Here is a 13531-nt window from a genome sequence, read left to right as displayed (position 1 = left end):
GACCAGGGTCGAATCTCGGCGTCGGCTCAACATCTTGTGATTTTGGGCAAATCCCTTAATGTCGCCGTTTCTACCAAAAAATGTACGTGTCCTTGTGTGACGTAACTGGTGCTCATGTAAAGAGCTCCATTACCGTGTGGCCGAGTTCGCGCTATATTAAACTGCAACGATAAAAAGGCATCGGAGCACTTTGTGGCGAGTAATACGCTGGGTTGTCATTGGCCGTGATCATTGCGGGTGGTAAGGTAACACAAAATCAGCCTCATCCTGCGCTTTCCAGAGAGCTAACTGACGGGCGCTATATACATTTGACAGAGGTATTTAGTATTTGTTGTGTATACAGCTCTGCTCCGAGCAGGGCTGCTTCTATCCGCCCATGCCGTGGCAGAGCCGCGGTGCCTCACTCCTCAGGGGGCATGGTTAGAGAAGAGCCGTGGGAGCTGGCCAACAGGACAGAGCTGAGCTCGGAAGACTGCCGAAGAGCTACCAGCTATTACACAGCGCCGGGACTCTGTTGGGCAGAATACTAATCAAGCTGGTTCCCAGTCTGCAGCTGCTGCCGAGGCTGCAGCGCTGCAGACACCACCAGACACACACACTCTTAATTATCCACGCACGTCAGTGGACCTCTCCGTCACTCACATACACCACACATGAGTAGACTTAACATTCAGAAGCGGGCTACGAGAGACTACCTCCCAAGCAAGGAGCCGCGGCGTTGATGCCAGGGCACCGCAAACAAAGGGCAGCCTCAAGGCAACCTCGGCGGCTGCTGCAACTTTCCCGCGCCTCCTGTCAAGCCCCTTCATCCCTCCTGCGCTCTTCGCGTTCAATGGATTTGAGCGGGAACGCAGACAGGGGCTCGCTTTGTTTTCAGTCAAGTTGGGATGCACTTGGTCTGCTCGGCCTTTCTCGCACCGGAGGGGACGGGAGCAGCGGGGCTCTCTTGCCGGGATTATTTGCACCTTCAACGCGACAGCTTTTAGCACGCCAGGGCCCCGTTTCTTAATTTTTGGGAGTTCTACTTGACAGGCACCACGGTGGATTTGGGGTGCCTGCGTCTATGGGGCATCGTTTGTTTGTTTTCCTTTGCTCTACGCGGACAGGGGAAAGGGGCACCTTCCTGCGCTCTCATCAAGTTGGCACGAAGCAATGCGGATGCGCTACAGGTCGTAGCCCGGGCTCGCAGTGGCGGTGCTGCGGCGTTGCCAGCGGGGGCTATCTATCTCCATCATCGCGCTAATTGTGGTAATTACGGAGTAATCTCCTCTCGGGTGACATGCAGTCCCTCATCTCCCCTGTGACCAAGGCTATCCTGGTGGCTCTCTTCATTTTCGCCATTCTGCTCATCCTTTACGTGATCCTCTGGTACATCTGCCGGGATGTGGATTGCGACCACGGCATCTGAGGGGTAGGCGAGGGGGCCAGGAGGCGAGGGGGGCCGGGGAGCCGATCGCAGCCTGACACACTGAGCGCCGTGGCAGCCTGCGGCGGGCCCGGCCGTGACCTTCAGGGATCAGTGCACCTGGTAAGTCAAATGTGGCGTTAAAAAGAGACGTATTGGGAAGGGTAGAGGGGGAGCAACAGGGAGCAGGGTGAGGGGGCATGAGCAAAATTAAATAAGTTAATGTGCTGCCCAGCTTTGGGGTACAATGCACATCTCTGCTGTCAATTTCAACAGTAAGAATGCCCCTTACTTTCAGCACTAGAATTGGCTGCTATCAATCAATTTTAAGAATTATGTTTTTTTTCTTAATCTTATTTTACAGTCTTTTCTTTTATGGCTTATATTTCTGAAAACGATAAAGGTGACAGACCTGCTCTTATGACTAGGACGTAGATTATAGTCTATTATTAATATTACTATTAGTACCAGTATTACTGCAATACTAATGAATAATTCATGTAAAAACAAAACAATAATGACATTATTATTGCTATGTGAAAATATTGTTATTTGGTTGTAGTGGTATCACTTTTAATAGGACACTTTCAAATGTTAATATTTTTGTTGCCATTATGATTATTATTAGTCAATGTTAATCACGCAGTAAATCTACACTTGGCAATAAAGTGCGACCAACCTCTGATAGAAATTCGATTTCATTGCCAGTCACCTCTAGGAGCCGGTTTTAATTCAAGTGTTTTATTTTTTTCATGTGGTATTTTATTACTAAACCAGTTAAATGGCCTCTTTTCGTTCTCTGGTCAGTTATGGTCCATTACATATGTCGTTGACACAAACCCTTAAGCTAGCAAGAACTAATAGATTACATTTGATAAGCGATCAGCAGGAATTTGCACTAGGCTTGGGTGATGTTTTAGAGGTGTTTTGGTTTGGTTCCATTTTTAATAGTGGAAGAAAAGAGGAAACAGAGTCTTATCTAATATATTTTATTTGTTAGGGGTTGTTGTTGGAGGAACACAGATCACATGCCCTGGGGCCCGTTCCTTTTCAGGTTGCTTGTGTGTTGGATTTTGTAGTGGTGGGAAATGATGTGCAAAAACAGCACGGGGAATGAGGAAGGTTGCTGTGCCTTTGCAGTCTCGCATTGGTATGCAGGAGGCAGCTCTGCTGCTAAGCGGATCACACAGGTGATCAATTGCTACAGAAAGATGAATGCTTCTGAAGTTTAGAAGGAAAAACTGACATATACATTGAAAAGATAAACACTTCCCACCTCGAGATTTTCCAGAAATCTAGAAATAAGCCTTCCTGGTTGACACCGTTGGCCAGGTTTATATTTACACTGTGGTTTTCTAGGCAGTGTATGACTGACTGTCTTTTCGGGTAGCCTGACACTGCCAGATGGGTCAGCTTGAAAGGGCCAGTTTGTAGGCTGTTTTTTATTTGTCCTTTGATAGTCAACGGGATCAAAAAATAACCGTTTGTACACTGCCCTTTTCAAGCTGGCCCTCCTGGTAGGGCAGTCAAACACTGTTTCTAGAACATTTGCAAAATGCTGCTTTGCCCCTAAAATGCTGAATTTTAAGACAAGTGTTCTGACTGTTGAGTCACGAGTTATAATAGAAAATTTGACACAATTTGGCTAGATATTGAAAGCATAGTTTTAAAATATCAGATAGGAAAAACTCTTTTTGTCAGCCACGAGTCCTGCAGCCAGGCCGCATTGCTTGGCACTGCAGATGAGTCAGACTCTAAAAGGCCTCTATTACTGGAGCATGCCTTCTCAAGGGTGAACGTGGTAGCCTACCCTTGCATTTGTCTTTTTTTCCATTTCCAAATTGACATTGTAGTTCAACTGTCATTTGTCGTTTACTTCACCTTTGTGTTTGCCTGTTTTGCACAGCCTTTGAAGCATCCGCCTGGGAGAAAGAGCACCCTCCTTCCAGAGGACCCACCTTCAAGTGTTTAAAAACCTGGATTGAGACCCTTATGAAAATGAGATGGAATGAAAATGATCTTGATTGCTTCTTCGACTGTACTCAAGACACTTGCTTGGGAAGACGGCCTGCTGCTCAATCCTATCCCTTTGTAGTCTGTTGGCTGTTGGAATCAAGCTTCGAACTGGTGGGTGACCTGCGGACGACCTCTCAGGAGAACTGTTAATGCAGGTCTTCATCTCAAGGCACTAGCCGGATGTATTGTTTATGTTGGGATTTCCATTGTGTTGCTACTTGTTCATTTATTAATGAGTCACCAAATGGAAAGTCTCTCAATGTACCCACCCGTCGCAAAAGACCAGCCATGCTCCTGCTGCTCTATGAGGCGCCTTTGGGAAGCTGTGACTGAACCTTGGTCTTCTCACCGATCTTGCCATTTCTTTCTTTCTTCAGTCTGTGACATGCAACAGCCAGGTCGCCAATGTATATTCAACTTGCAGCTGTTTGTGTGTGACAGGTCCTGACACAAATCCACACACTGACTCATGTGCCACACACCACGCCATGTTCTCTTCCCTTTCACTGAGCTGCTGCATATGGTTACCCCCCTGTCACACAGTTCCAATTTAAACCAACGTGTTCCTTAACCGTACGTATACCATGGTACTCGTGGGTTTTTTGCTTGTTGACTTGTCCAAATGTATTTTTTTTATCAAACTGCTTGCATCACAACCTCGGTAAAACAAACACCAAATGCAATCGCTTGCCAAGAAATGCAATGAAATTCAATTCACTGCATTTCAGAAAGCATATCTTCAAAGGCTTAACATTTCTGTAAGGTTTCTCCATTTAGATCAATAATGCAAAACGTGACCCCTTTTTTGTAGCGTTTGACATTGGAGGTCTTGCTGTCAATACATTCTGAAGTTTACTGTTGGGCAGCTGACAGTCTTCTGTGTAGTTTGATCAGTGACACAACACTGTATTTTTCAGTGAATGGTACATTTAGTACGGGTTTCTGCACAGCTTAAATAGACTCATTTGTTTCTCAGCATGGGGCCTCCGTGCATTTCAAGCGAGCTTGCTTGAAACCCATACTCAGAATGGCATCCTCAATGATTTATCCGGTTGGAAAATAACAAATCATACCTTGCAGGATAGCTAATTATGCTGTGCTTAATTTATTCAGATGGTTGCAGGTGTTAGGCATCAACCCTCACTTTTGTGGACCAGGGCACATTTTCAACATCAGACTTTGACCCAGCACAGGAGAGAGAAACACAGAAAAGGGAGACAGGAGGAGGAAGAGAAAGATAGAAAAACAGTGACAAAAAGAGAAAGCAGTGGTTGAAAAGAACGTGGAAGTAGTCAACAGAGGAACACTGTAGGGTGGTGGAAGAGAGACAAGAGGTGAAATAAATACTAGGCAGCCTTTGTTTTTGGCATCCTGGCACTCAACAGCATCAGCAGTGGGACCCGGGGAAAACGTGGGTTCATTCCCACTGGGAGTATGGAAGGATGTGTTGACAATATAAAATGAGGATATAAAATTCACCTCTACGACTAAGTAGGTGGAGAGTTCTGAGAGTCAAAGAGTGTGTGGCCTTACCAGCGAATCAATCACAGCAGTAAATGAAACAAAATCAAAGAAACACAATAATTAAAGGGCCTATTCTGCAGTATTACCTTTGAGTGACTTTAGATTCTGTGCAACAAATTTCTGGTATAAATTTATAATTAGAAATCCTAAATGCAAATTGTTTTGCTAGCGGGTATCAGTGATCAAGACTACTTTAAAACGAATCGAAAAAGACAGCAGCAAAAGACCTGTTAACAGAAAGTGTGCTATATATTATATATATATATATATATACACTTGATTCAGCATAACTCAATTACTTCCAGAAAAATGTCCACAAAGGTTGCTAAAGCACCTTTCGGTCAGTTCAACCGGCGGGGTGATTAGAAGACCTACAGGAAAATAATGTTAGTTAGTAAGAGACCTGGACAGTTTTCATGCCAAAGCGGATTCCATTTGCGGAATCGCGTTTTTAGCTGCTTTGACACTGTGTGAAAGTGAGAGAACATGTCTTATTTTTCCTTTCACACTGCATTGAGTCTGCTGTCTGGGAGGCCTACACAGACGACTCCATGCTCTTAAGGTGTGTGCACGTGATATGGAAGTCATGGTGGTGAGAAAAAAGCAGTCTTGGTTATTCTGTTTGAGAAGCCTCCTACTGGAACATCTTTCCAGGGTATACCAGAGCAAAAATGTGCTGCTCTCTGGTTCTGGGTATACCAGAGCAAAAATGTGCTGCTGTCTGCTTCTGCCAACTCATTGTAAAAGTTATGTTCCAACCCAAGTTTTCCGTTGCTGAAATTCGTACCACCTCTTCCTCCCAGTGGGTGATTTTTTTTGTCCATCACCACTTATTCAGCCACTCCAGCTTCATATGGTACTTCTTACTAGACAAAAGCAAAGTCCTCGAGCTTTAATAATACCCTAGTGTTTAATGGTGTAGGTAATGCAACAAACTGGCACACATATTGGGGTCAAGTATCTTCTTGTAAGGACTTACGCATCAGAAGTGCAATACAACGGGTGAAAAACAGCAACAATTCATGTCTGAAAATCAGATGTAGCCCCTTTCTCTGTCTCTCTCTCAGTGTTTGTTAATTTGCTTTTCTTCGTCTGGTTAAATTTATTCATGAATGTCTGAAGTGCAAAAACACTGACTACATTCTGTGGTAATATGTGTAGTGTTAACGCATACCTAGCCTTACTGGTTCACAGGGCAATAATGAACTATGTTGGACTTCCCATGGAAGTAAAACCTTATATATTGCACACTGAGTTATAATTGACCAATTTATCTGACTTCAGATATGGAGCGTTGCAGTTGTATACCACAATGTCAGTAGCAAAAATGTCGTCTGACGGAAATCTTGTGTACCACATATAATTTACAAACAAAAAACGTACCATTGGGTGTAGATTTTCTATAACCTCCAATGGAGCAATATTTTTGTAAACAATGTTTAGGACAAATTATTTCTGTTTGATGACTATTTGGTTACGATATTATGGTAGGATAACCAGAGGGTTAAAACTGTGATGCCACTGATAACCTGCTCACTGTGAAACATCAGATAACACTGGATGTACATATAGTCTTCCCATTACCCCCCCCACGCGCTTGCTCCTTCTGATTAGCCCATTCATCATTATTATATCCAAATCTCCAATTAAATACCAGCAGATTGAAAAGGGAGTATGTTAATCCTGACATTTCGATCTCAATGTGCTGATCACATACAATGTCCACAATCGCAGCTGCTGCAATTTGCAACAGAACACCCTTCTGCATAATCACAGCTCCGTTTCATTGTGCCTTGGCATTTAGCTAATTCTCTTCCACTCTAAAAGGAGATGGCACCCAGGCTGGCAGCCGTGAAAGAGAGGTTCCAAATCTGTATGCCAAACGGTGTGGGTTCAATGGGGAAGCTAATGGTGTGGGCCAGAATTCCCAGCTGTGACCAATTCGAGGGTAGCAATACGTGTCTTCTCCATAACCTCAATGACACAAAGATATCCTCTTTCCCTACTGCCAGTGCAAAATATTCCCTAAATTAAGCACTACTTCAACTGAAAAAAGCTCAAATTTGGCTTTTGCACAGCAATTTACCCCCAAGCAATTTTACATTTCAATTTCTAATAGCTGTCGATGAGGCTTTTCTTTTCCACTGCAAATATGGAAGCAGTACACTCTGATTTTCAACTGAGGATTAAATAGGTGTGAAGATGTAAAGGGTACGGTGCTGAAGGAGGTAAGCGGCTCATGAAATTATGAAGACAAATGACACAAGCTTCAAAACTTTATGCCGGTGGCGTAAAGGCAGTGCTTAACTTGAGGCGGTGACTACAGATGGGGCCCACTCGCACTTACTTTTTCACATCAGACACTGACCCAGAGCATGAGAGACAAACACAAAAGGAGAAGGAAAACAAAGACAGAAAAACAGTGACATAGGGAGTAAGCATAGATGAGAAAACCCCCGAAAGAGTGAAAACACGGGACAGGTAGTGAATAGTAGTAGAAGAAAGAGGCATGAGGTGGAATCAAGACTACACCGTCTTGGAATTCGGCAATCCTGACACTTAAGTTCCGGTTGTTGCCTTCAGGGCAAAACTTTGGATGCCAGCACTTATTATATTTAAATCCAGCATGGTGTTAATGACTTTCAGCATCCCATTACACGTTTATAAGAGATAGATATAGTTGGGTGGAAAATGAAGTGGATGTCCAGAGAAATAGCAGTGTGTGTGGGAGGTATAGATCATAAGGCGATGACTGTTGTTCTAATTCTGACAATACTTATGACAATAATTACGACACTTTATGCTAACTGAAGTAAACGGCACTGCTTCAGCATCAGGGGATTAAGTGTTTTGAACAAGCTATCAGGGGAGTTTATGAAGCCAAGTCCACTTATGAGTAAAAAACTTTTTGAAACGGGTCCAAAGAGTGATTTGGAAAATCACATGCTTCAAAGAAGCATTTATTTGCCGTGAATATATATTGCCTCTTCTTACCCAGGCGCTTAACAACTAATATTTATACCATACGAAATGAACACAAACTTTGCAAATTGTGTGGTTATTTCTAACGGCAGCTTCAAATCCATAAAGGGAATGTTTTAATATGAAACGTTTAAAATGACTTATTGCACTGTAGTTTGTTGAGATCTGGTGACATATTTTATTGGGGAAACTAATGAGTGCAAATGAAAGTGCACTATATTTGCCTTCGAGCCCACAGGAGTAATGTATGTGAATTAATGGAAAAACAAAAACTGAGAAACCACATTAAAGGAAACCAAGGTTTAGGGCTGGTGAGGGATTTTAAGGTTCAGTGATGGGTAGAGTTTAGTAGTGGTGAAGGGTTTTTAGGGTTCAAGAATGCGAGGAGTTTAGACGTAATGTGAGACTTTAGAGGTAAGGGATGGGTGCCGTTTATGTCAGAAAGAGTTTTAGGGTTCAGGAATGGATAGAGTTTAGGCTGGTGATATGTTTGAAGGCTTTTGGGAGGGAGGAATTTAGATGTAGAAAGGGGGCTTTAGGTTTCAGGAATGGGTGATGTTTAGGGGTGGTGAGGGATTCTTTTGGGTTCAAAGCGAGTGGAGATTACAAATGTTTGGGTGTTAAAGGTTCTGGGTGGGGTTAATGCGTAGAAAGGGATTTTTAGGGTTCAGAAATGGCTGGAGTTTAGGGGTCGTGATGGGTTTTAGTGTCCAGTGATGGGTAGAGTTTAGGGGTAGAAAGAACTTTGTAGGTTCAGGAATGGGTGGAGTTAAGGTGTGGTGAAGGGTGCTTAAAGCCCAGGGACAGGTGGAATTTAGGGGTAGAAAAGGCTTTTAGGTATCAGGGATGGACTTTAGCAATAGGGGATAGGTGGAGTTTAGGAATGGTGATGGTTTTATGGGGGTGGGAATAGATGATGTTTAGGGGTTTGGAAGAGGGGTCAGGGATTGATGGTGTTAAAGGGGGGGGCGAGGGGGTCAGCAAACTGAAAACATCCAAATAAATTATTTGACATTGTAAAAGATATAAATCGAAAACAATGTCCCCCGAAGTAAAGCATTGACATAAATACCTCTGAAAAAAATGTTTCTAATAGTAAGACCTGCAACCATTGCATTTAAACCTTAAAAAATAAACATGCAAAATCCTGCTTCGAAAAGGAAAAAAAAACATCTAAGAATTGGTTTCCATGAAGTGGTAAAAAGCCTTTCATCCTGAAAATGTCCATGAAACAGTTTAGGTGAAATGGTTTCTCAGTAAAGGTATGCCATGAAATCGTTTTTCTATGAAATCACATGCAACCCACAGGAGCCTTCGTTATTTGATGAAGGGGGCTCAAAAAGTTAATGTTAAGACCTTTTTGGGCCCAAAATAGACACAAGTGTGGGCTTGAATGCTATTGAACAATACATACTAACTTTGGGACAGATTTACAAAGTTTTTTATGTGAGCAGCTGTGTCTCATTCCTGACTTAGGTTGTCTTACTCCTGAATTTTAGACAACACAGCTTTGTGAATGGGGCCATTTGTACTTACTGTGCTAGTTCAATTAAAGTTATGACCACCTATATGCTTAAACTGATATAGGGACAAACATCTCTTTCTTTGCGGTACACCGCATGTACATTGCCTTCTTTGTCTACACAAATGTACCAGATGTTGTATCACCATGCTTGCAGGTGCAGTGTTGCCTCCACCTGTGACCTCACTCTTTTACTACCGATCATGCCATAAGCTTTTCTTCCTTCTTTGCTTCAGTCATGTGCGAAAGACCACAGGACTATTTTGGTTACTCTGGGGTTCTGAATCTGTTTGCCATGATATTTACACTTAGCCGAAGTGTTTTGAAAGTGTGAAATCTTGGAAGCAAAACTGTAAATGCTCAATCATTTTTTTGAAAAGTACATTCATGTTTTTTTTTTTTAACCAAAGAGGCAAATTATGCCACATATCAGACAAACTCTGAAAATGATAGGGCTCAATGAACTGGGAGTACATCAACACCTTTCTTTCAAAAGCTCATACTTCCATGGTCAGTGAACAAATGAAACAGGTCCACTGAAATTATAGGGAAGTTTACCACATTATGTGGTAAGGCACACAGCAAGAAAAGGAAATTCAAGTGGCATACTGTGTCATTATTTCACTATTTTGTAGTTTTAACACATATAAATAGTGCCCAGGCAAAAGGCTCACCTCATTATTACCAGTTTAACACCGTAAATACAGCAAAAAAATTGAAAAGTTTACAGTTAAACTTTGCACAGTGTCTAGCACTGGATGATACCACACATGGTGTTTGTTTTGATTGGGCTAGAAACAATTTTTCGTTTAAACCTACAAATAATGCAGCAGACAGGGGATTATGTGGCATGTGTGGCAAACACGTATTTGAGTATAACATTTTGCAGCTGCAGATTCGCATAGTTCCAGAGGCCCTGAGTATAGGGTTTGTTTGATATTTGATGCCATACATAAATGGTGCCAAATGATGGGTTAGAAATGCAAAGAATGTGTTGGATTATCAAGATTAGAACTAAACATTTACTACTTTCACTTTTGACATTAATTGTTTGTAAATGTATCTCATGTTGAAAGCCTCAAAATCTGGTGTGGTTTTGGCCTCTGGACAAATGTTGGACACCTCTGCCATAAATTGTATGTAACTTATACATATACGTTGAACATGCATTTTGTTTGTGTCACTATTTGATGTAGGGACAGATGTGCATACTGTACTGTAAATTAACCTATTGTTGAATGGTTGATGTATTACTGTGTATAGTGTGGGTGATCCATTTTTATCAATTGACACATTTCAGACTACACTCACAGTCGGTCAGCACTATGTCAACATTGGACCTCCCAACTGCAAAAAAAATAATTATGCGAGTGGGGGGGGGTGGAGCCTTGGAGGGGGCTGGGCTTTACACCAAGAACTGCTTGAGAGGCTCTTTTACCCCCCTTCCCACTTCAATCCTCTTTCCCCTCCAAAAACAATCCATAATGGACTTCGGCTGCTTTCGGTCTCCAAAGACAAGCTGGCAACCCACTCAGTGCAAGACTTTCATGTTCGCCTTCCCTGCCACTGTGTGATATCAGCTCTTAACAGGGCGACAGTGAGAAGAAATCCAATATTGTGTGACACACGCTGGCACAGTGTGAGTTGACAAGTCTGAAACATATCTGGGACATGCTATCCCAACGTAAGGCCGCATCCCTGCCTCCTATGCCTCCATTCTACAGCATCCTAAATGCCACACAATATTTAGTTGCAATGGCGTTTTTCAACAAGTGGTGCCTGCAGTGAATAATGTCAGAGAAACAGACCGAAAGAACTTAGACCCTTTCTTCACAGTGACTCATAAATTCACAGTGCCTATGGCAGATGGTTTTGGGATTAAGTTGATGTTTACATTTCAAGTCCCTGTTGTTTGTTGTTACTTCAATAAAGTTCTATTTCTGGATTAAATGAATGCTCATTTGATTGCTTACCTGGTGCTGACGGTTGAAGCAAGACAGTCAAAAGGAATAAATTAAAGAGAGGGAACATGCGAGTCAAATGCATTTAAAAAGTACAAAGAAAAAGATGATTTGCACATTAAAAGCCCCCGCAGAGCAAGTGTTGACTGATAGATTAAAGTGCTTTGAGAAAATGTATTGTCACTTTTAAAGCAACATGTTTACAACGTTGCCATGACAATGTAAATCACGTGTTTGCTATGCAATGTTGCATGTATTTCAATGTTCAGGAAATTCAGGAACAAATCGAAAGATGTGCTTCACTTTGTTGTAGATTTACTATGTCAGTAGACTACACTGTGAATTAGGTCTGCGCGTATGTAAATTTACACACATTTTAGTACTCACCTCAATTCTACTCACCTTGATGCCAGCTTTGAAAAAACAATTACAGCGCCTGCTCAGTCCAATAAAGGACCAGGATTAAAACACTTTCCAGGGGCTGCTATTGGCTTATAGTCTAGCTCAGCAATATTAAGCATAAATGTACTATGAGTGTTGTTGTGTTCTTTTGTCCTGCTGTCAAGCTACATTCCATCTCCCCCAAACAAACCAGAAAAGATAGCCATTGATATTTTCACTGTGCTCCTCCATCCTAAAATATACGGATATTGTGGGCCCAATTCACAAAGCCAAATTTATGGCCTAAAGTGTATGAATGTCAAGTGTCCACCAAAGGACACCTAGCCTTTACTACTGCATAACTGTACGTCACAATGTTGCACACTTATGCTGCAGTAAACGCCATGCAAGGCGTGGGTTAACCAACCATGATATGTCTTGAGAGTGTGTGAGTACCCACCAACAGGTGAGTCTGTGGGCATGCTCAAACCCTTCTCTGACCCTTTCCTTCCTCGTAATCTGCTGAACATTAGTAAAAGTCTTCCAGGATGGGAAGGGAAACTTAACACCACAAAATGTTGTGGGGAGAAGGGGGAAAGAGTTTTTCCACGATGTAAGGATAGAGAGCAATTTTTCTTGAGTGCCAGTTGAGTGGGGATCTCACAGAGGGCCATATTTGCTGAAGATTAAGAATAACATCACACATCAAGGTAGGGTTTCCCTTTGATTTCTGTAGGTTTGTGACTCTAAGGTTTAATAAAAAATCTTCAGAAGCATGCATAATAGTTTCCTGAAAGGAAGTTCAGTTGATCTGAAACAATATTGCAGTGCCTGCTTCACACCTCAATAACACACTGCCCAAAAGTGAAGTGGCGAACCCAAACAGCAGAAAAATTATACCGGTTGGCAAGAGAAACTTGGATCAAGTCTTAATGGATGGAGTCCTGTTGTATTGGGGCATCCAGTTCTGATGTTGCTTACTGCGGTTAGCAGATAGAATTCAGTGGCCCAATTAAGATATATTCCAGACTTGTCTCACAGCTCTTCAATGTGCCAAGATTGGTGAGGGAAGGGATAATATACTGTGATTATATTCAAGGTGTTGAAATCTTTAAGAGGCTATACCTCGGTAACCACTAGTCAAGGTCATGATTTTCCAATAGTTACGCACCCGATGAGAACAAAGGGGGCTTGCATTCAGCTTTCACTAGACTTTTAAACCTTGACCTTTTGGAAACCATGAGAAAGCAGTTGATGTCACTTGTGCCTTTTGCTTCTCCATAAGGCGAGTTTAGCTTTTCCCCTATGCAATTCCTCTTCCAGGCAGGTCAAAGCAGCTAGACTTCTCCATTGGCTTCTTTCAAGCCTTGTCAGATACAGCAACATGAGATCCAGCGTGTGGTATATAATCATTCACTCATCCGTGATGCAAACTTTAAGGATGAAGCAGAGGAAAAAACAAGGAACTGACTCAAGAAGTCCTGGGGGGAAGCCAGCAACCTATAGTTTTGTTAACCTTAAATTTTATTTCTCCAAGAAACCAGAGCAGGCAACATCGCAGTAGACATTTTGCTGGTCTCCCTGCACTGGAACAAGCAAATCATTTTAGGGATGTATATGAGGTAGTCACAGGCCAGACATACCAAGTGGAGTTGTTGCTGATCTGATCAAAGGACCGAGCTGCAGAGGAAGCCATGCTGATTTTAGCCTGGTGCTGTTGAAGGACATATCTACATCACA

At 42.4% G+C, this 13531-nt stretch overlaps 1 long non-coding RNA gene across 1 annotated transcript; it reads left to right on the top strand.

Moving 5' to 3' along the window:
• The first annotated feature begins 1420 nt into the window (after positions 1–1420).
• On the top strand, positions 1421–11399 carry LOC146805105 (uncharacterized). The gene is made up of 2 exons (XR_014967789.1): positions 1421–1528; positions 3312–11399. It is a non-coding gene; the product is annotated as an uncharacterized LOC146805105 (long non-coding RNA).
• Positions 11400–13531: the final 2132 nt, after the last annotated feature.

Source organism: Triturus cristatus, chromosome 8, assembly GCF_964204655.1.
Source record: "Triturus cristatus chromosome 8, aTriCri1.1, whole genome shotgun sequence".
NCBI classification, from domain to species: domain Eukaryota; kingdom Metazoa; phylum Chordata; class Amphibia; order Caudata; family Salamandridae; genus Triturus; species Triturus cristatus.
The sequence above is the reverse complement of the archived record's forward strand: the minus strand, read 5'-3'. Positions and strand labels throughout refer to the sequence as shown.